The sequence below is a fragment of the Diprion similis genome, chromosome 7, assembly GCF_021155765.1.
Source record: "Diprion similis isolate iyDipSimi1 chromosome 7, iyDipSimi1.1, whole genome shotgun sequence".
Taxonomy (NCBI): domain Eukaryota; kingdom Metazoa; phylum Arthropoda; class Insecta; order Hymenoptera; family Diprionidae; genus Diprion; species Diprion similis.
The window spans coordinates 5438790-5462464 of NC_060111.1; positions in this window are offsets into that span (position 1 = coordinate 5438790).

The following is a 23675-nucleotide window of genomic DNA, read 5'->3' on the forward strand; positions in this document are numbered from 1 at the left end:
AGAATACACTCAACTATTTTTAGTTATCTGTGGAATTTCGACTGACGAAATCATAAAGAGTTAGCCTTCCATTTTGTGTGATTTTTTAAGAACTTTCTTTTTTGTCTTCAAATTGACTTGAAGGACCTTTGTTAGACCGATTAGATTCTGAGAACACGAAGGAAAACATCCGGAAAATCGTAAGATACACCGCTGAAGCAATACGCGAAGAATACATAAAGAGTTATGCAGTGTTGCAATAACCCTGTACGCAAGCTGGAACTTTAAATACTTTTATGAACTACAATAATAACTATCGTGAAAAAGAGTTATCCCGTTATGCTTAAGGTAAGATCTGTAGCACACATTCTTCGGTACATTATAGTCAGAATTCTGATTTGATATTTATTCATTATTTTGTATTTCTTCATAAAATTCACTTCAATACTAATGAGTAAGACAAAGAAGATCATTGCGTTGACGCCAAAACAATTGAACGGGATTTAGTGCATATTAAGTGAACTGTAGATGACATTTTAGAGATGATTTGAAATAACCATCTCCGCGGGGACCGTTGACAAATATCATGTTTTGGGTTTTATCGCTGCGTCCGTTGTTCGCAGCGTGAGCAGACTGCACGCGATCAGTTCCTCTGGCAGGATTTCGTCGATATAGAGCAAAACAAATACTGTCAATTTTCGTGATTTTTGCGCAGACTCCGATAGGGTTAAACATACTTCTTGCATGATTTTCGAATCCAAAAATATTTCGACTCGAGTTCGATTCGTATGACCCTTTCTTGATTATTGAACGCCCAGGAACGCAGAAGACACATGAAAAATAGCATGGGACCAACAGCAGAGAAATGACGATGAAAATCTGCAGTTTTTCGGCTGTAACTTTGCAGGTGTTGCTCGCAACGTATCGGGACTGCGATTAATCGATTCCTCTCGCAAAATCACGTCGGAATGGTACCCTGAAGAATTAATTGCAGCACTTTTCAAAGTCGTCGAAATTTTCGCCAAAAATGCAAAGGGGTTAGCCTTGGAATTTTTTTAGCCGAAAAATCTTTTGTCTGGGAATCGATCCGTATGACGCTTTTTAGACTAATTCGACGCCCAGGAACTCAGAAAACACATAAAAAATAGCCTAGAACCAGCAGCAGAGAAATGACGATGAAAATCTGCAGTTTTTCGGCTGTAACTTTGCAGGTGTTGCTCGCAGCGTATCGGGACTGCGATTAATCGATTCCTCTCGCAAAATCACCTCGGAATAGTACGCTGAAGAATTAATTGCAGCACTTTTCAAAGTCGTCGAAATTTTCGCCAAAAATGCAAAGGGGTTAGCCTTGGATTTTTTTTGGCCGAAAAATCTTTTGTCTGGGAATCGATCCGTATGACGCTTTTTAGACTCATTCGACGCCCAGGAACTCAGAAAACACATGAAAAATAGCCTTGGACCAGCAGCAGAGAAATGACGATGAAAATCTGCAGTTTTTCGGCTGTAACTTTGCAGGTGTTGCTCGCAGTGTATCGGGACTGCGATTAATCGATTCCTCTCGCGAAATCACGTCGGAATAGTACCCTAAAGAATTAATTGCAGCACTTTTCAAAGTCGTCGAAATTTTCGCCAAAAATGCAAAGGGGTTAGCCTTAGATTTTTTTTGGCCGAAAAATCTTTTGTCTGGGAATCGATCCGTATGACGCTTTTTAGACTAATTCGACGCCCAGGAACTCAGAAAACACATGAAAAATAGCCTAGGACCAGCAGCAGAGAAATGACGATGAAAATCTGCAGTTTTTCGGCTGTAACTTTGCAGGTGTTGCTCGCAGCGTATCGGGACTGCGATTAATCGATTCCTCTCGCAAAATCACGTCGGAATTGTACCCTGAAGAATTAATTGCAGCACTTTTCAAAGTCGTCGAAATTTTCGCCAAAAATGCAAAGGGGTTAGCCTTGGATTTTTTTTGGCCGAAAAATCTTTTGTCTGGGAATCGATCCGTATGACGCTTTTTAGACTACCTCGACGCCTAGGAACTCAGAAAACACATGAAAAATAGCCTGGGACCAGCAGCAGAGAAATGACGATGAAAATCTGCAGTTTTTCGGCTGTAACTTTGCAGGTGTTGCTCGCAGCGTATCGGGACTGCGATTAATCGATTCCTCTCGCGAAATCACGTCGAAATAGTACCCTAAAGAATTAATTGCAGCACTTTTCAAAGTCGTCGAAATTTTCGCCAAAAATGCAAAGGGGTTAGCCTTGGATTTTTTTTGGCCGAAAAATCTTTTGTCTGGGAATCGATCCGTATGACGCTTTTTAGACTAATTCGACGCCCAGGAACTCAGAAAACACATAAAAAATAGCCTAGAACCAGCAGCAGAGAAATGACGATGAAAATCTGCAGTTTTTCGGCTGTAACTTTGCAGGTGTTGCTCGCAGCGTATCGGGACTGCGATTAATCGATTCCTCTCGCAAAATCACCTCGGAATAGTACGCTGAAGAATTAATTGCAGCACTTTTCAAAGTCGTCGAAATTTTCGCCAAAAATGCAAAGGGGTTAGCCTTGGATTTTTTTTGGCCGAAAAATCTATTGTCTGGGAATCGATCCGTATGACGCTTTTTAGACTCATTCGACGCCCAGGAACTCAGAAAACACATGAAAAATAGCTTTGGACCAGCAGCAGAGAAATGACGATGAAAATCTGCAGTTTTTCGGCTGTAACTTTGCAGGTGTTGCTCGCAGTGTATCGGGACTGCGATTAATCGATTCCTCTCGCAAAATCACGTCGGAATAGTACCCTAAAGAATTAATTGCAGCACTTTTCAAAGTCGTCGAAATTTTCGCCAAAAATGCAAAGGGGTTAGCCTTAGATTTTTTTTGGCCGAAAAATCTTTTGTCTGGGAATCGATCCGTATGACGCTTTTTAGACTCATTCGACGCCCAGGAACTCAGAAAACACATGAAAAATAGCCTAGGACCAGCAGCAGAGAAATGACGATGAAAATCTGCAGTTTTTCGGCTGTAACTTTGCAGGTGTTGCTCGCAGCGTATCGGGACTGCGATTAATCGATTCCTCTCGCAAAATCACGTCGGAATAGTACCCTAAAGAATTAATTGCAGCACTTTTCAAAGTGGTCGAAATTTTCGCCAAAAATGCAAAGGGGTTAGCCTTAGATTTTTTTTGGCCGAAAAATCTTTTGTCTGGGAATCGATCCGTATGACGCTTTTTAGACTAATTCGACGCCCAGGAACTCAGAAAACACATGAAAAATAGCCTAGGACCAACAGCAGAGAAATGACGATGAAAATCTGCAGTTTTTCGGCTGTAACTTTGCAGGTGTTGCTCGCAGCGTATCGGGACTGCGATTAATCGATTCCTCTCGCAAAATCACGTCGGAATTGTACCCTGAAGAATTAATTGCAGCACTTTTCAAAGTCGTCGAAATTTTCGCCAAAAATGCAAAGGGGTTAGCCTTGGATTTTTTTTGGCCGAAAAATCTTTTGTCTGGGAATCGATCCGTATGACGCTTTTTAGACTACCTCGACGCCTAGGAACTCAGAAAACACATGAAAAATAGCCTGGGACCAGCAGCAGAGAAATGACGATGAAAATCTGCAGTTTTTCGGCTGTAACTTTGCAGGTGTTGCTCGCAGCGTATCGGGACTGCGATTAATCGATTCCTCTCGCGAAATCACGTCGAAATAGTACCCTAAAAAATTAATTGCAGCACTTTTCAAAGTCGTCGAAATTTTCGCCAAAAATGCAAAGGGGTTAGCCTTGGATTTTTTTTGGCCGAAAAATCTTTTGTCTGGGAATCGATCCGTATCACGCTTTTGAGACTAATTCGACGCCCAGGAACTCAGAAAACACATGAAAAATAGCCTAGGACCAGCAGCAGAGAAATGACGATGAAAATCTGCAGTTTTTCGGCTGTAACTTTGCAGGTGTTGCTCGCAGCGTATCAGGACTGCGATTAATCGATTCCTTCTGCAAAATCACGTCGGAATAGTACCCTAAAGAATTAATTTCAGCACTTTTTAAAGTCGTCGAAATTTTCGTCAAAAATGCAAAGGGGTTAGCCTTGGATTTTTTTTGGCCGAAAAATCTTTTGTCTGGGAATCGATCCGTATGACGCTTTTTAGACTAATTCGACGCCCAGGAACTCAGAAAACACATGAAAAATAGCCTAGGACCAGCAGCAGAGAAATGACGATGAAAATCTGCAGTTTTTCGGCTGTAACTTTGCAGGTGTTGCTCGCAGCGTATCGGGACTGCGAATAATCGATTCCTCTCGCAAAATCACGTCGGAATAGTACCCTAAAGAATCAATTGCAGCACTTTCCAAAGTCGTCGAAATTTTCGCCAAAAATGCAAAGGGGTTAGCCTTGGATTTTTTTTGGCCGAAAAATCTTTTGTCTGGGAATCGATCCGTATGACGCTTTTTAGACTAATTCGACGCCTAGGAACTCAGAAAACACGTGAAAAATAGCCTAGGACCAGCAGCAGAGAAATGACGATGAAAATCTGCAGTTTTTCGGCTGTAACTTTGCAGGTGTTGCTCGCAGCGTATCGGGACTGCGATTAATCAGTTCCTCTCGCGAAATCACGTCGGAATAGTACCCTAAAGAATTAATTGCAGCACTTCTCAAAGTCGTCGAAATTTTCGCAGAAAATGCAAAGGGGTTAGCCTTGGATTTTTTTTGGCCGAAAAATCTTTTGTCTGGGAATCGATTCGTATCACGCTTTTTAGACTAATTCGACGCCCAGAAACTCAGGAAACACATGAAAAATAGCCTAGGACCAGCAGCAGAGAAATGACGATGAAAATCTGCAGTTTTTCGGCTGTAAGTCTGCAGGTGTTGCTCGCAGCGTATCGGGACTGCGATTAATCGATTCCTCTCGCAAAATCACGTCGGAATAGTACCCTAAAGAATTAATTGCAGCACTTTTCAAAGTCGTCGAAATTTTCGCCGAAAATGCAAAGGGGTTAGCCTTGGATTTTTTTTTGGCCGAAAAATCTTTTGTCTGGGAATCGATCCGTATGACGCTTTTGAGACTAATTCGACGCCTAGGAACTCAGAAAACACATGAAAAATAGCCTAGGACCAGCAGCAGAGAAATGACGATGAAAATCTGCAGTTTTTCGGCTGTAACTTTGCAGGTGTTAATCGCAGCGTATCGGGACTGCGATTAATCGATTCCTCTCGCGAAATCACGTCGGAATAGTACCCTAGAGAATTAATTGCAGCACTTTTAAAAGTCGTCGAAATTTTCGCCAAAAATGCAAAGGGGTTAGCCTTGGATTTTTTTTGGCCGAAAAATCTTTTGTCTGGGAATCGATTCGTATCACGCTTTTTAGACTAATTCGACGCCCAGAAACTCAGGAAACACATGAAAAATAGCCTAGGACCAGCAGCAGAGAAATGACGATGAAAATCTGCAGTTTTTCGGCTGTAACTTTACAGGTGTTGCTCGCAGCGTATCGGGACTGCGATTAATCCATTCCTCTCGCAAAATCACGTCGGAATAGTACTCTAAAGAATCAATTGCAGCACTTTCCAAAGTCGTCGAAATTTTCGCCAAAAATGCAAAGGGGTTAACCTTGGATTTTTTTTGGCCGAAAAATCTTTTGTCTGGGAATCGATCCGTATGACGCTTTTTAGACTAATTCGACGCCTAGGAACTCAGAAAACACATGAAAAATAGCCTAGGACCAGCAGCAGAGAAATGACGATGAAAATCTGCAGTTTTTCGGCTGTAACTTTGCAGGTGTTGCTCGCAGCGTATCGGGACTGCGATTAATCAGTTCCTCTCGCGAAATCACGTCGGAATAGTACCCTGAAGAATTAATTGCAGCACTTTTCGAAGTCGTCGAAATTTTCGCCAAAAATGCAAAGGGGTTAGCCTTGGATTTTTTTTGGCCGAAAAATCTTTTGTCTGGGAATCGATTCGTATCACGCTTTTTAGACTAATTCGACGCCCAGAAACTCAGAAAACACATGAAAAATAGCCTAGGACCAGCAGCAGAGAAATGACGATGAAAATCTGCAGTTTTCCGGCTGTAACTCTGCAGGTGTTGCTCGCAGCGTATCGGGACTGCGATTAATCGATTCCTCTCGCAAAATCACGTCGGAATAGTACCCTAAAGAATTAATTGCAGCACTTTTCAAAGTCGTCGAAATTTTCGCCAAAAATGCAAAGGGGTTAGCCTTAGATTTTTTTTGGCCGAAAAATTTTTTGTCTGGGAATCGATCCGTATGACGCTTTTTAGACTAATTCGACGCCCAGGAACTCAGAAAACACATGAAAAATGGCCTAGGACCAGCAGCAGAGAAATAACGATGAAAATCTGCAGTTTTTCACCTGTAACTTTGCAGGTGTTGCTCGCAGCGTATCGGGACTGCGATTAATCGATTCCTCTCGCAAAATCACGTCGGAATAGTACCCTAAAGAATTAGTTGCAGCACTTTTCAAAGTCGTCGAAATTTTCGACAAAAATGCAAAGGGGTTAGCCTTAGATTTTTTTTGGCCGAAAAATCTTTTGTCTGGGAATCGATCCGTATGACGCTTTTTAGACTCATTCGACGCCCAGGAACTCAGAAAACACATGAAAAATAGCCTAGGACCAGCAGCAGAGAAATGACGATGAAAATCTGCAGTTTTTCGGCTGTAACTTTGCAGGTGTTGCTCGCAGCGTATCGGGACTGCAATTAATCGATTCCTCTCGCAAAATCACGTCGGAATTGTACCCTAAAGAATTAATTGCAGCACTTTTCGAAGTCGTCGAAATTTTCGCCAAAAATGCAAAGGAGTCAGCCTCCGATTTTTTTTGGCCGAAAAATCTTTTGTCTGGGAATCGATCCGTATCACGCTTTTTAGACTAATTCGACGCCCAGGAACTCAGAAAACACTTGAAAAATAGCGTAGGACCAGCAGCAGAGAAATGACGATGAAAATCTGCAGTTTTTCGGCTGTAACTTTGCAGGTGTTGCTCGCAGCGTATCGGGACTGCGATTAATCGATTCCTCTCGCAAAATCACGTCGAAATAGTACCCTAAAGAATCAATTGCAGCACTTTTCAAAGTCGTCGAAATTTTCGACAAAAATGCAAAGTGGTTAGCCTTGGATTTTTTTTGGCCGAAAAATCTTTTGTTTGGGAATCGATCCGTATGACGCTTTTCAGACTAATTCGACGCCCAGGAACTCAGAAAACACATGAAAAATAGCCTAGGACCAGCAGCAGAGAAATGACGATGAAAATCTGCAGTTTTTCGGCTGTAATTTTGCAGGTGTTGCTCGCAGCGTATCGGGACTGCGATTAATCGATTCCTCTCGCGAAATCACGTCGGAATAGTACCGTAGAGAATTAATTGCAGCACTTTTTAAAGTCGTCGAAATTTTCGCCAAAAATGCAAAGGGGTTAGCCTCCGATTTTTTTTGGCCGAAAAATCTTTTGTCTGGGAATCGATCCGTATCACGCTTTTTAGACTAATTCGACGCCCAGGAACTCAGAAAACACATGAAAAATAGCCTAGGACCAGCAGCAGAGAAATAACGATGAAAATCTGCAGTTTTTCGGCTGTAACTTTGCAGGTGTTGCTCGCAGCGTATCGGGACTGCGATTAATCGATTCCTCCCGCGAAATCACGTCGGAATAGTACCCTAAAGAAATAGTTGCAGCACTTTTTAAAGTCGTTGAAATTTTCGCCAAAAATGCAAAGGGGTTAGCCTTGGATTTTTTTTGGCCGAAAAATCTTTTGTCTGGGAATCGATCCGTATGACGCTTTTTAGACTCATTCGACGCCCAGGAACTCAGAAAACACATGAAAAATAGCCTAGGACCAGCAGCAGAGAAATAACGATGAAAATCTGCAGTTTTTCGGCTGTAACTTTGCAGGTGTTGCTCGCAGCGTATCGGGACTGCGATTAATCGATTCCTCTCGCAAAATCACGTCGGAATAGTACCCCAAAGAATTAATTGCAGCACTTTCCAAAGTCGTCGAAATTTTCGCCAAAAATGCAAAGGGGTTAGCCTTGGATTTTTTTTGGCCTAAAAATCTTTTGTCTGGGAATCGATCCGTATGACGCTTTTCAGACTAATTCGACGCCTAGGAACTCAGAAAACACATGAAAAATAGCCTAGGCCCAGCAGCAGAGAAATGACGATGAAAATCTGCAGTTTTTCGGCTGTAACTTTGCAGGTGTTGCTCGCAGCGTATCGGGACTGCGATCAATCGATTCCTCTCGCAAAATCACGTCGGAATGGTACCCTAAAGAAATAATTGCAGCACTTCTTAAAGTCGTCGAAATTTTCGCCAAAAATGCAGAGGGGTTAGCCTTGGATTTTTTTTGGCCGAAAAATCTTTTGTCTGGGAATCGATCCGTATCACGCTTTTTAGACTAATTCGACGCCCAGAAACTCAGAAATCACATGAAAAATAGCCTAGGACCAGCAGCAGAGAAATGACGATGAAAATCTGCAGTTTTTTGGCTGTAACTTTGCAGGTGTTGCTCGCAGCGTATCGGGACTGCGATTAATCGATTCCTCTCGCAAAATCACGTCGGAATAGTACCCTAAAGAATTAATTGCAGCACTTTTCAAAGTCGTCGAAATTTTCGCCGAAAATGCAAAGGGGTTAGCCTCGGATTTTTTTTGGCCGAAAATCTTTTGTCTGGGAATCGATCCGTATGACGCTTTCTAGACTAATTCGACGCCTAGGAACTCAGAAAACACATGAAAAATAGCCTAGGACCAGCAGCAGAGAAATGACGATGAAAATCTGCAGTTTTTCGGCTGTAACTTTGCAGGTGTTGCTCGCAGCGTATCAGGACTGCGATTAATCGATTCCTCTCGCGAAATCACGTCGGAATAGTACCCTGAAGAATTAATTGCAGCACTTTTCAAAGTCGTCGAGATTTTCGCCAAAAATGCAAAGGGGTTAGCCTTGGATTTTTTTTGCCGAAAAATCTTTTGTCTGGGAATCGATCCGTATGACGCTTTTTAGACTAATTCGACGCCCAGGAACTCAGAAAACACATGAAATATAGCCTAGGACCAGCAGCAGAGAAATAACGATGAAAATCTGCAGTTTTTCGGCTGTAACTTTGCAGGTGTTGCTCGCAGCGTATCGGGACTGCGATTAATCGATTCCTCTCGCAAAATCACGTCGGAATAGTACCCCAAAGAATTAATTGCAGCACTTTCCAAAGTCGTCGAAATTTTCGCCAAAAATGCAAAGGGGTTAGCCTTGGATTTTTTTTGGCCTAAAAATCTTTTGTCTGGGAATCGATCCGTATGACGCTTTTGAGACTGATTCGACGCCTAGGAACTCAGAAAACACATGAAAAATAGCCTAGGACCAGCAGCAGAGAAATGACGATGAAAATCTGCAGTTTTTCGGCTGTAACTTTGCAGGTGTTGCTCGCAGCGTATCGGGACTGCGATTCATCGATTCCTCTCGCAAAATCACGTCGGAATAGTACCCTAAAGAATCAATTGCAGCACTTTTCAAAGTCGTCGAAATTTTCGCCAAAAATGCAAAGGGGTTAGCCTTGGTTTTTTTTTGGCCGAAAAATCTTTTGTCTGGGAATCGATCCGTATGACGCTTTTCAGACTAATTCGACGCCTAGGAACTCAGAAAACACATGAAAAATCGCCTAGGCCCAGCAGCAGAGAAATGACGATGAAAATCTGCAGTTTTTCGGCTGTAACTTTGCAGGTGTTGCTCGCAGCGTATCGGGACTGCGATCAATCGATTCCTCTCGCAAAATCACGTCGGAATAGTACCCTAAAGAAATAATTGCAGCACTTCTTAAAGTCGTCGAAATTTTCGCCAAAAATGCAGAGGGGTTAGCCTTGGATTTTTTTTGGCCGAAAAATCTTTTGTCTGGGAATCGATCCGTATCACGCTTTTTAGACTAATTCGACGCCCAGAAACTCAGAAATCACATGAAAAATAGCCTAGGACCAGCAGCAGAGAAATGACGATGAAAATCTGCAGTTTTTCGGCTGTAACTTTGCAGGTGTTGCTCGCAGCGTATCGGGACTGCGATTAATCGATTTCTCTCGCAAAATCACGTCGGAATTGTACCCTAAAAAATCAATTGCAGCACTTTTCAAAGTCGTCGAAATTTTCGCCAAAAATGCAAAGGGGTTAGCCTTGGATTTTTTTTGGCCGAAAAATCTTTTGTCTAGGAATCGATCCGTATGACGCTTCTTAGACTGATTCGACGCCTAGGAACTCAGAAAACACATGAAAAATAGCCTAGGACCAGCAGCAGAGAAATGACGATGAAAATCTGCAGTTTTTCGGCTGTAACTTTGCAGGTGTTGCTCGCAGCGTATCGGGACTGCGATTAATCGATTCCTCTCGCAAAATCACGTCGGAATAGTACCCTAAAGAAATAATTGCAGCACTTTTCAAAGTCGTCGAAATTTTCGCAAAAAATGCAAAGGGGTTAGCCTTGGATTTTTTTTGGCCGAAAAATCTTTTGTCTGGGAATCGATCCGTATGACGCTTTGTAGACTAATTCGACGCCCAGGAACTCAGAAAACACATGAAAAATAGCCTAGGACCAGCAGCAGAGAAATGACGATGAAAATCTGCAGTTTTTCGGCTGTAACTCTGCAGGTGTTGCTCGCAGCGTATCGGGACTGCGATTAATCGATTCCTCTCGCAAAATCACGTCGGAATAGTACCCTAAAGAATTAATTGCAGCACTTTTCAAAGTCGTCGAAATTTTCGCCGAAAATGCAAAGGGGTTAGCCTCGGATTTTTTTTGGCCGAAAATCTTTTGTCTGGGAATCGATCCGTATGACGCTTTCTAGACTAATTCGACGCCTAGGAACTCAGAAAACACATGAAAAATAGCCTAGGACCAGCAGCAGAGAAATGACGATGAAAATCTGCAGTTTTTCGGCTGTAACTTTGCAGGTGTTGCTCGCAGCGTATCAGGACTGCGATTAATCGATTCCTCTCGCGAAATCACGTCGGAATAGTACCCTGAAGAATTAATTGCAGCACTTTTCAAAGTCGTCGAGATTTTCGCCAAAAATGCAAAGGGGTTAGCCTTGGATTTTTTTTGCCGAAAAATCTTTTGTCTGGGAATCGATCCGTATGACGCTTTTTAGACTAATTCGACGCCCAGGAACTCAGAAAACACATGAAATATAGCCTAGGACCAGCAGCAGAGAAATAACGATGAAAATCTGCAGTTTTTCGGCTGTAACTTTGCAGGTGTTGCTCGCAGCGTATCGGGACTGCGATTAATCGATTCCTCTCGCAAAATCACGTCGGAATAGTACCCCAAAGAATTAATTGCAGCACTTTCCAAAGTCGTCGAAATTTTCGCCAAAAATGCAAAGGGGTTAGCCTTGGATTTTTTTTGGCCTAAAAATCTTTTGTCTGGGAATCGATCCGTATGACGCTTTTGAGACTGATTCGACGCCTAGGAACTCAGAAAACACATGAAAAATAGCCTAGGACCAGCAGCAGAGAAATGACGATGAAAATCTGCAGTTTTTCGGCTGTAACTTTGCAGGTGTTGCTCGCAGCGTATCGGGACTGCGATTCATCGATTCCTCTCGCAAAATCACGTCGGAATAGTACCCTAAAGAATCAATTGCAGCACTTTTCAAAGTCGTCGAAATTTTCGCCAAAAATGCAAAGGGGTTAGCCTTGGTTTTTTTTTGGCCGAAAAATCTTTTGTCTGGGAATCGATCCGTATGACGCTTTTCAGACTAATTCGACGCCTAGGAACTCAGAAAACACATGAAAAATCGCCTAGGCCCAGCAGCAGAGAAATGACGATGAAAATCTGCAGTTTTTCGGCTGTAACTTTGCAGGTGTTGCTCGCAGCGTATCGGGACTGCGATCAATCGATTCCTCTCGCAAAATCACGTCGGAATAGTACCCTAAAGAAATAATTGCAGCACTTCTTAAAGTCGTCGAAATTTTCGCCAAAAATGCAGAGGGGTTAGCCTTGGATTTTTTTTGGCCGAAAAATCTTTTGTCTGGGAATCGATCCGTATCACGCTTTTTAGACTAATTCGACGCCCAGAAACTCAGAAATCACATGAAAAATAGCCTAGGACCAGCAGCAGAGAAATGACGATGAAAATCTGCAGTTTTTCGGCTGTAACTTTGCAGGTGTTGCTCGCAGCGTATCGGGACTGCGATTAATCGATTTCTCTCGCAAAATCACGTCGGAATTGTACCCTAAAAAATCAATTGCAGCACTTTTCAAAGTCGTCGAAATTTTCGCCAAAAATGCAAAGGGGTTAGCCTTGGATTTTTTTTGGCCGAAAAATCTTTTGTCTAGGAATCGATCCGTATGACGCTTCTTAGACTGATTCGACGCCTAGGAACTCAGAAAACACATGAAAAATAGCCTAGGACCAGCAGCAGAGAAATGACGATGAAAATCTGCAGTTTTTCGGCTGTAACTTTGCAGGTGTTGCTCGCAGCGTATCGGGACTGCGATTAATCGATTCCTCTCGCAAAATCACGTCGGAATAGTACCCTAAAGAAATAATTGCAGCACTTTTCAAAGTCGTCGAAATTTTCGCAAAAAATGCAAAGGGGTTAGCCTTGGATTTTTTTTGGCCGAAAAATCTTTTGTCTGGGAATCGATCCGTATGACGCTTTGTAGACTAATTCGACGCCCAGGAACTCAGAAAACACATGAAAAATAGCCTAGGACCAGCAGCAGAGAAATGACGATGAAAATCTGCAGTTTTTCGGCTGTAACTTTGCAGGTGTTGCTCGCAGCGTATCGGGACTGCGATTAATCGATTCCTCTCGCAAAATCACGTCGGAATAGTACCCTAAAGAATTAATTGCAGCACTTTTCAAAGTCGTCGAAATTTTCGCAAAAAATGCAAAGGGGTTAGCCTTGGATTTTTTTTGGCCGAAAAATCTTTTGTCTGGGAATCGATCCGTATGACGCTTTTTAGACTAATTCGACGCCCAGGAACTCAGAAAACACATGAAAAATAGCCTAGGACCAGCAGCAGAGAAACGACGATGAAAATCTGCAGTTTTTCGGCTGTAACTTTGCAGGTGTTGCTCGCAGCGTATCGGGACTGCGATCAATCGATTCCTCTCGCGAAATCACGTCGGAATAGTACCCTAAAGAATTAATTGCAGCACTTTTCAAAGTCGTCGAAATTTTCGCCGAAAATGCAAAGGGGTTAGCCTCGGATTTTTTTCGGCCGAAAAATCTTTTGTCTGGGAATCGATCCGTATCACGCTTTTTAGACTAATTCGACGCCCAGGAACTCAGAAAACACATGAAAAATAGCCTAGGACCAGCAGCAGAGAAATGACGATGAAAATCTGCAGTTTTTCGGCTGTAACTTTGCAGGTGTTGCTTGCAGCGTATCGGGACTGCGATTAATCGATCCCTCTCGCAAAATCACGTCGGAATTGTACCATAAAGAATTAATTGCAGCACTTTTCAAAGTCGTCGAAATTTTCGCCAAAAATGCAAAGGGGTCTTGGCCTTGGATTTTTTTTGGCCGAAAAATCTTTTGTCTGGGAATCGATCCTTATGACGCTTTTTAGACTAATTCGACGCCCAGGAACTCAGAAAACACATGAAAAATAGCCTAGGACCAGCAGCAGAGAAATGACGATGAAAATCTGCAGTTTTTCGGCTGTAACTTTGCAGGTGTTGCTCGCAGCGTATCGGGACTGCGATTAATCGATTTCTCTCGCAAAATCACGTCGGAATAGTACCCTAAAGAATTAATTGCAGCACTTTTCAAAGTCGTCGAAATTTTCGCCAAAAATGCAAAGGGGTTAGCCTTGGATTTTTTTTGGCCGAAAAATCTTTTGTCTGGGAATCGATCCGTATGACGCTTTTTAGACTAATTCGACGCCCAGGAACTCAGAAAACACATGAAAAATAGCCTAGGACCAGCAGCAGAGAAATGACGATGAAAATCTGCAGTTTTTCGGCTGTAACTTTGCAGGTGTTGCTCGCAGCGTATCGGGACTGCGATGAATCGATTCCTCTCGCGAAATCACGTCGGAATAGTACCCTGAAGAATTAATTGCAGCACTTTTCAAAGTCGTCGAAATTTTCGTCAAAAATGCCAAGGGGTTAGCCTTGGATTTTTTTTGGCCGAAAAATCTTTTGTCTGGGAATCGATCCGTAGACGCTTTTTAGACTAATTCGACGCCCAGGAACTCAGAAAACACATGAAAAATAGCCTAGGACCAGCAGCAGAGAAATGACGATGAAAATCTGCAGTTTTCCGGCTGTAACTTTGCAGGTGTTGCTCGCAGCGTATCGGGACTGCGATTAATCGATTCCTCTCGCGAAATCACGTCGGAATAGTACCCTAAAGAATTAATTGCAGCACTTTTCAAAGTCGTCGAAATTTTCGCCAAAAATGCAAAGGGGTTAGCCTTGGATTTTTTTTGGCCGAAAAATCTTTTGTCTGGGAATCGATCCGTATGACGCTTTTTAGACTAATTCGACGCCCAGGAACTCAGAAAACACATGAAAAATAGCCTAGGACCAGCAGCAGAGAAATGACGATGAAAATCTGCAGTTTTTCGGCTGTAACTTTGCAGGTGTTGCTCGCAGCGTATCGGGACTGCGATTAATCGATTCCTCTCGCAAAATCACGTCGGAATAGTACCCTAAAGAATTAATTGCAGCACTTTTCAAAGTCGTCGAAATTTTCGCCAAAAATGCAAAGGGGTTAGCCTTGGATTTTTTTTGGCCGAAAAATCTTTTGTCTGGGAATCGATCCGTATGACGCTTTTTAGACTAATTCGACGCCCAGGAACTCAGAAAACACATGAAAAATAGCCTAGGACCAGCAGCAGAGAAATGACGATGAAAATCTGCAGTTTTTCGGCTGTAACTTTGCAGGTGTTGCTCGCAGCGTATCGGGACTACGATTAATCGATTCCTCTCGCAAAATCACGTCGGAATAGTACCCTAAAGAATTAATTGCAGCACTTTCCAAAGTCGTCGAAATTTTCGCCAAAAATGAAAAGGGGTTAGCCTTGGATTTTTTTTGGCCGAAAAATCTTTTGTCTGGGAATCGATTCGTATGACGCTTTTTAGACTAATTCGACGCCTAGGAACTCAGAAAACACATGAAAAATAGCCTAGGACCAGCAGCAGCGAAATGACGATGAAAATCTGCAGTTTTTCGGCTGTAACTTTGCAGGTGTTGCTCGCAGCGTATCGGGACTGCGATTAATCGATTCCTCTCGCAAAATCACTCCGGAATAGTACCCTAAAGAATTAATTGCAGCACTTTTCAAAGTCGTCGAAATTTTCGCCAAAAATGCAAAGGGGTTAGCCTTGGATTTTTTTTGGCCGAAAAATCTTTTGTCTGGGAATCGATCCGTATGACGCTTTTGAGACTAATTCGACGCCCAGGAACTCAGAAAACACATGAAAAATAGCCTAGGACCAGCAGCAGAGAAATGACGATGAAAATCTGCAGTTTTTCGGCTGTAACTTTGCGGGTGTTGCTCGCAGCGTATCGGGACTGCGATTAATCGATTCCTCTCGCAAAATCACGTCGGAATAGTACCCTAAAGAATTAATTGCAGCACTTTTCAAAGTCGTCGAAATTTTCGCCAAAAATGCAAAGGGGTTAGCCTTGGATTTTTTTTGGCCGAAAAATCTTTTGTCTGGGAATCGATCCGTATGACGCTTTTTAGACTAATTCGACGCCCAGGAACTCAGAAAACACATGAAAAATAGCCTAGGACCAGCAGCAGAGAAATGACGATGAAAATCTGCAGTTTTTCGGCTGTAACTTTGCAGGTGTTGCTCGCAGCGTATCGGGACTGCGATTAATCGATTCCTCTCGCAAAATCACGTCGGAATAGTACCCTAAAGAATTAATTGCAGCACTTTTCAAAGTCGTCGAAATTTTCGCCAAAAATGCAAAGGGGTTAGCCTTGGATTTTTTTTGGCCGAAAAATCTTTTGTCTGGGAATCGATCCGTATGACGCTTTTTAGACTAATTCGACGCCTAGGAACTCAGAAAACACATGAAAAATAGCCTAGGACCAGCAGCAGCGAAATGACGATGAAAATCTGCAGTTTTTCGGCTGTAACTTTGCAGGTGTTGCTCGCAGCGTATCGGGACTGCGATTAATCGATTCCTCTCGCAAAATCACTCCGGAATAGTACCCTAAAGAATTAATTGCAGCACTTTCCAAAGTCGTCGAAATTTTCGCCAAAAATGCAAAGGGGTTAGCCTTGGATTTTTTTTGGCCGAAAAATCTTTTGTCTGGGAATCGATCCGTATGACGCTTTTGAGACTAATTCGACGCCCAGGAACTCAGAAGACACATGAAAAATAGCCTAGGACCAGCAGCAGAGAAATGACGATGAAAATCTGCAGTTTTTCGGCTGTAACTTTGCAGGTGTTGCTCGCAGCGTATCGGGACTGCGAATAATCGATTCCTCTCGCAAAATCACGTCGGAATAGTACCCTAAAGAATTAATTGCAGCACTTTTCAAAGTCGTCGAAATTTTCGCCAAAAATGCAAAGGGGTTAGCCTTGGATTTTTTTTGGCCGAAAAATCTTTTGTCTGGGAATCGATCCGTATGACGCTTTTTAGACTAATTCGACGCCCAGGAACTCAGAAAACACATGAAAAATAGCCTAGGACCAGCAGCAGAGAAATGACGATGAAAATCTGCAGTTTTTCGGCTGTAACTTTGCAGGTGTTGCTCGCAGCGTATCGGGACTGCGATTAATCGATTCCTCTCGCAAAATCACGTCGGAATAGTACCCTAAAGAATTAATTGCAGCACTTTTTAAAGTCGTCGAAATTTTCGCCAAAAATGCAAAGGGGTTAGCCTTGGATTTTTTTTGGCCGAAAAATCTTTTGTCTGGGAATCGATCCGTATGACGCTTTTTAGACTAATTCGACGCCCAGGAACTCAGAAAACACATGAAAAATAGCCTAGGACCAGCAGCAGAGAAATGACGATGAAAATCTGCAGTTTTTCGGCTGTAACTTTGCAGGTGTTGCTCGCAGCGTATCGGGACTGCGATTAATCGATTCCCCTCGCAAAATCACGTCGGAATAGTACCCTAAAGAATCAATTGCAGCACTTTTCAAAGTCGTCGAAATTTTCGCCAAAAATGCAAAGGGGTTAGCCTTGGATTTTTTTTGGCCGAAAAATCTTTTGTCTGGGAATCGATCCGTATCACGCTTTTTAGACTAATTCGACGCCCAGGAACTCAGAAAACACATGAAAAATAGCCTAGGACCAGCAGCAGAGAAATGACGATGAAAATCTGCAGTTTTTCGGCTGTAACTTTGCAGGTGTTGCTCGCAGCGTATCGGGACTGCGATTAATCGATTCCTCTCGCGAAATCACGTCGGAATAGTACCCTAAAGAATTAATTGCAGCACTTTTCAAAGTCGTCGAAATTTTCGCCAAAAATGCAAAGGGGTTAGCCTTGGATTTTTTTTGGCCGAAAAATCTTTTGTCTGGGAATCGATCCGTATGACGCTTTTTAGACTAATTCGACGCCCAGGAACTCAGAAAACACATGAAAAATAGCCTAGGACCAGCAGCAGAGAAATGACGATGAAAATCTGCAGTTTTTCGGCTGTAACTTTGCAGGTGTTGCTCGCAGCGTATCGGGACTGCGATTAATCGATTCCTCTCGCGAAATCACGTCGGAATAGTACCCTAAAGAATTAATTGCAGCACTTTTCAAAGTCGTCGAAATTTTCGCCAAAAATGCAAAGGGGTAAGCCTTGGATTTTTTTTGGCCGAAAAATCTTTTGTCTGGGAATCGATCCGTATGACGCTTTTGAGACTAATTCGACGCCCAGGAACTCAGAAAACACATGAAAAATAGCCTAGGACCAGCAGCAGAGAAATGACGATGAAAATCTGCAGTTTTTCGGCTGTAACTTTGCAGGTGTTGCTCGCAGCGTATCGGGACTGCGATTAATCGATTCCTCTCGCAAAATCACGTCGGAATAGTACCCTAAAGAATTAATTGCAGCACTTTTCAAAGTCGTCGAAATTTTCGCCAAAAATGCAAAGGGGTTAGCCTTGGATTTTTTTTGGCCGAAAAATCTTTTGTCTGGGAATCGATCCGTATGACGCTTTTTAGACTAATTCGACGCCCAGGAACTCAGAAAACACATGAAAAATAGCCTAGGACCAGCAGCAGAGAAATGACGATGAAAATCTGCAGTTTTTCGGCTGTAACTTTGCAGGTGTTGCTCGCAGCGTATCGGGACTGCGATTAATCGATTCCTCTCGCAAAATCACGTCGGAATAGTACCCTAAAGAATTAATTGCAGCACTTTTCAAAGTCGTCGAAATTTTTGCCAAAAATGCAAAGGGGTTAGCCTTGGATTTTTTTTGGCCGAAAAATCTTTTGTCTGGGAATCGATCCGTTTGACGCTTTTTCGTCTAATTCGACGCCCAGGAACTCAGAAAACACATGAAAAATAGCCTAGGACCAGCAGCAGAGAAATGACGATGAAAATCTGCAGTTTTTTGGCTGTAACTTTGCAGGTGTTGCTCGCAGCGTATCGGGACTGCGATTAATCGATTCCTCTCGCAAAATCACGTCGGAATAGTACCCTAAAGAATTAATTGCAGCACTTTTTAAAGTCGTCGAAATTTTCGCCAAAAATGCAAAGGGGTTAGCCTTGGATTTTTTTTGGCCGAAAAATCTTTTGTCTGGGAATCGATCCGTTTGACGCTTTTTCGTCTAATTCGACGCCCAGGAACTCAGAAAACACATGAAAAATAGCCTAGGACCAGCAGCAGAGAAATGACGATGAAAATCTGCAGTTTTTCGGCTGTAACTTTGCAGGTGTTGCTCGCAGCGTATCGGGACTGCGATTAATCGATTCCTCTCGCAAAATCACGTCGGAATAGTACCCTAAAGAATTAATTGCAGCACTTTTCAAAGTCGTCGAAATTTTCGCCAAAAATGCAAAGGGGTTAGCCTTGGATTTTTTTTTGCCGAAAAATCTTTTGTCTGGGAATCGATCCGTATCACGCTTTTTAGACTAATTCGACGCCCAGGAACTCAGAAAACACATGAAAAATAGCCTAGGACCAGCAGCAGAGAAATGACGATGAAAATCTGCAGTTTTTCGGCTGTAACTTTGCAGGTGTTGCTCGCAGCGTATCGGGACTGCGATTAATCGATTCCTCTCGCAAAATCACGTCGGAATAGTACCCTAAAGAATTAATTGCAGCACTTTTCAAAGTCGTCGAGATTTTCGCCAAAAATGCAAAGGGGTTAGCCTTGGATTTTTTTTGGCCGAAAAATCTTTTGTCTGGGAATCGATCCGTATGACGCTTTCTTGACTAATTCGACGGCCAGGAACTCAGAAAACACATGAAAAATAGCCTAGGACCAGCAGCAGAGAAATGACGATGAAAATCTGCAGTTTTTCGGCTGTAACTTCACAGGTGTTGCTCGCAGCGTATCGGGACTGCGATTAATCGATTCCCCTCGCAAAATCACGTCGGAATAGTACCCTAAAGAATCAATTGCAGCACTTTTCAAAGTCGTCGAAATTTTCGCCAAAAATGCAAAGGGGTTAGCCTTAGATTTTTTTTGGCCGAAAAATCTTTTGTCTGGGAATCGATCCGTATGACGCTTTTTAGACTAATTCGACGCCCAGGAACTCAAAAAACACATGAAAAATAGCCTAGGACCAGCAGCAGAGAAATGACGATGAAAATCTGCAGTTTTTCGGCTGTAACTTCACAGGTGTTGCTCGCAGCGTATCGAGACTGCGATTAATCGATTCCTCTCGCAAAATCACGTCGGAATAGTACCCTAAAGAATTAATTGCAGCACTTTTTAAAGTCGTCGAAATTTTCGCCAAAAATGCAAAGGGGTTAGCCTTGGATTTTTTTTGGCCGAAAAATCTTTTGTCTGGGAATCGATCCGTTTGACGCTTTTTCGTCTAATTCGACGCCCAGGAACTCAGAAAACACATGAAAAATAGCCTAGGACCAGCAGCAGAGAAATGACGATGAAAATCTGCAGTTTTTCGGCTGTAACTTTGCAGGTGTTGCTCGCAGCGTATCGGGACTGCGATTAATCGATTCCTCTCGCAAAATCACGTCGGAATAGTACCCTAAAGAATTAATTGCAGCACTTTTCAAAGTCGTCGAAATTTTCGCCAAAAATGCAAAGGGGTTAGCCTTGGATTTTTTTTTGCCGAAAAATCTTTTGTCTGGGAATCGATCCGTATCACGCTTTTTAGACTAATTCGACGCCCAGGAACTCAGAAAACACATGAAAAATAGCCTAGGACCAGCAGCAGAGGAATGACGATGGAAATCTGCAGTTTTTCGGCTGTAACTTTGCAGGTGTTGCTCGCAGCGTATCGGGACTGCGATTGATCGATTCCTCTCGCTAAATCACGTCGGAATAGTACCCTAAAGAATCAATTGCAGCACTTTTCAAAGTCGTCGAAATTTTCGCAAAAAATGCAAAGGGGTTAGCCTTGGATTTTTTTTGGCCGAAAAATCTTTTGTCTGGGAATCGATCCGTATCACGCTTTTTAGACTAATTCGACGCCCAGAAACTCAGAAAACACATGAAAAATAGCCTAGGACCAGCAGCAGAGAAATGACGATGAAAATCTGCAGTTTTTCGGCTGTAACTTTGCAGGTGTTGCTCGCAGCGTATCGGGACTGCGATTAATCGATTCCTCTCGCAAAATCACGTCGGAATAGTACCCTAAAGAATTAATTGCAGCACTTTTCAAAGTCGTCGAGATTTTCGCCAAAAATGCAAAGGGGTTAGCCTTGGATTTTTTTTGGCCGAAAAATCTTTTGTCTGGGAATCGATCCGTATGACGCTTTTTAGACTAATTCGACGCCCAGGAACTCAGAAAACACATGAAAAATAGCCTAGGACCAGCAGCAGAGAAATGACGATGAAAATCTGCAGTTTTTCGGCTGTAACTTTGCAGGTGTTGCTCGCAGCGTATCGGGACTGCGATTAATCGATTCCTCTCGCAAAATCACGTCGGAATAGTACCCTAAAGAATTAATTGCAGCACTTTTCAAAGTCGTCGAAATTTTCGCCAAAAATGCAAAGGGGTTAGCCTTGGATTTTTTTTGGCCGAAAAATCTTTTGTCTGGGAATCGATCCGTATGACGCTTTCTTGACTAATTCGACGGCCAGGAACTCAGAAAACACATGAAAAATAGCCTAGGACCAGCAGCAGAGAAATGACGATGAAAATCTGCAGTTTTTCGGCTGTAACTTTGCAGGTGTTGCTCGCAGCGTATCGGGACTGCGATTAATCGATTCCCCTCGCAAAATCACGTCGGAATAGTACCCTAAAGAATCAATTGCAGCACTTTTCAAAGTCGTCGAAATTTTCGCCAAAAATGCAAAGGGGTTAGCCTTAGATTTTTTTTGGCCGAAAAATCTTTTGTCTGGGAATCGATCCGTATGACGCTTTTTAGACTAATTCGACGCCCAGGAACTCAAAAAACACATGAAAAATAGCCTAGGACCAGCAGCAGAGAAATGACGATGAAAATCTGCAGTTTTTCGGCTGTAACTTTGCAGGTGTTGCTCGCAGCGTATCGGGACTGCGATTAATCGATTCCTCTCGCAAAATCACGTCGGAATAGTACCCTAAAGAATTAATTGCAGCACTTTTCAAAGTCGTCGAAATTTTCGCCAAAAATGCAAAGGGGTTAGCCTTGGATTTTTTTTGGCCGAAAAATCTTTTGTCTGGGAATCGATCCGTATGACGCTTTTTAGACTAATTCGACGCCCAGGAACTCAGAAAACACATGAAAAATAGCCTAGGACCAGCAGCAGAGAAATGACGATGAAAATCTGCAGTTTTTCGGCTGTAACTTTGCAGGTGTTGCTCGCAGCGTATCGGGACTGCGATTAATCGATTCCTCTCGCAAAATCACTCCGGAATAGTACCCTAAAGAATTAATTGCAGCACTTTTCAAAGTCGTCGAAATTTTCGCCAAAAATGCAAAGGGGTTAGCCTTGGATTTTTTTTGGCCGAAAAATCTTTTGTCTGGGAATCGATCCGTATGACGCTTTTGAGACTAATTCGACGCCCAGGAACTCAGAAAACACATGAAAAATAGCCTAGGACCAGCAGCAGAGAAATGACGATGAAAATCTGCAGTTTTTCGGCTGTAACTTTGCAGGTGTTGCTCGCAGCGTATCGGGACTGCGATTAATCGATTCCTCTCGCAAAATCACGTCGGAATAGTACCCTAAAGAATCAATTGCAGCACTTTTCAAAGTCGTCGAAATTTTCGCCAAAAATGCAAAGGGGTTAGCCTTGGATTTTTTTTGGCCGAAAAATCTTTTGTCTGGGAATCGATCCGTATGACGCTTTTTAGACTAATTCGACGCCCAGGAACTCAGAAAACACATGAAAAATAGCCTAGGACCAGCAGCAGAGAAATGACGATGAAAATCTGCAGTTTTTCGGCTGTAACTTTGCAGGTGTTGCTCGCAGCGTATCGGGACTGCGATTAATCGATTCCTCTCGCAAAATCACGTCGGAATAGTACCCTAAAGAATTAATTGCAGCACTTTTTAAAGTCGTCGAAATTTTCGCCAAAAATGCAAAGGGGTTAGCCTTGGATTTTTTTTGGCCGAAAAATCTTTTGTCTGGGAATCGATCCGTTTGACGCTTTTTCGTCTAATTCGACGCCCAGGAACTCAGAAAACACATGAAAAATAGCCTAGGACCAGCAGCAGAGAAATGACGATGAAAATCTGCAGTTTTTCGGCTGTAACTTTGCAGGTGTTGCTCGCAGCGTATCGGGACTGCGATTAATCGATTCCTCTCGCAAAATCACGTCGGAAGAGTACCCTAAAGAATTGATTGCAGCACTTTTCAAAGTCGTCGAAATTTTCGCCAAAAATGCAAAGGGGTTAGCCTTGGATTTTTTTTTGCCGAAAAATCTTTTGTCTGGGGATCGATCCGTATCACGCTTTTTAGACTAATTCGACGCCCAGGAACTCAGAAAACACATGAAAAATAGCCTAGGACCAGCAGCAGAGGAATGACGATGGAAATCTGCAGTTTTTCGGCTGTAACTTTGCAGGTGTTGCTCGCAGCGTATCGGGACTGCGATTGATCGATTCCTCTCGCTAAATCACGTCGGAATAGTACCCTAAAGAATCAATTGCAGCACTTTTCAAAGTCGTCGAAATTTTCGCAAAAAATGCAAAGGGGTTAGCCTTGGATTTTTTTTGGCCGAAAAATCTTTTGTCTGGGAATCGATCCGTATCACGCTTTTTAGACTAATTCGACGCCCAGAAACTCAGAAAACACATGAAAAATAGCCTAGGACCAGCAGCAGAGAAATGACGATGAAAATCTGCAGTTTTTCGGCTGTAACTTTGCAGGTGTTGCTCGCAGCGTATCGGGACTGCGATTAATCGATTCCTCTCGCAAAATCACGTCGGAATAGTACCCTAAAGAATTAATTGCAGCACTTTTCAAAGTCGTCGAGATTTTCGCCAAAAATGCAAAGGGGTTAGCCTTGGATTTTTTTTGGCCGAAAAATCTTTTGTCTGGGAATCGATCCGTATGACGCTTTTTAGACTAATTCGACGCCCAGGAACTCAGAAAACACATGAAAAATAGCCTAGGACCAGCAGCAGAGAAATGACGATGAAAATCTGCAGTTTTTCGGCTGTA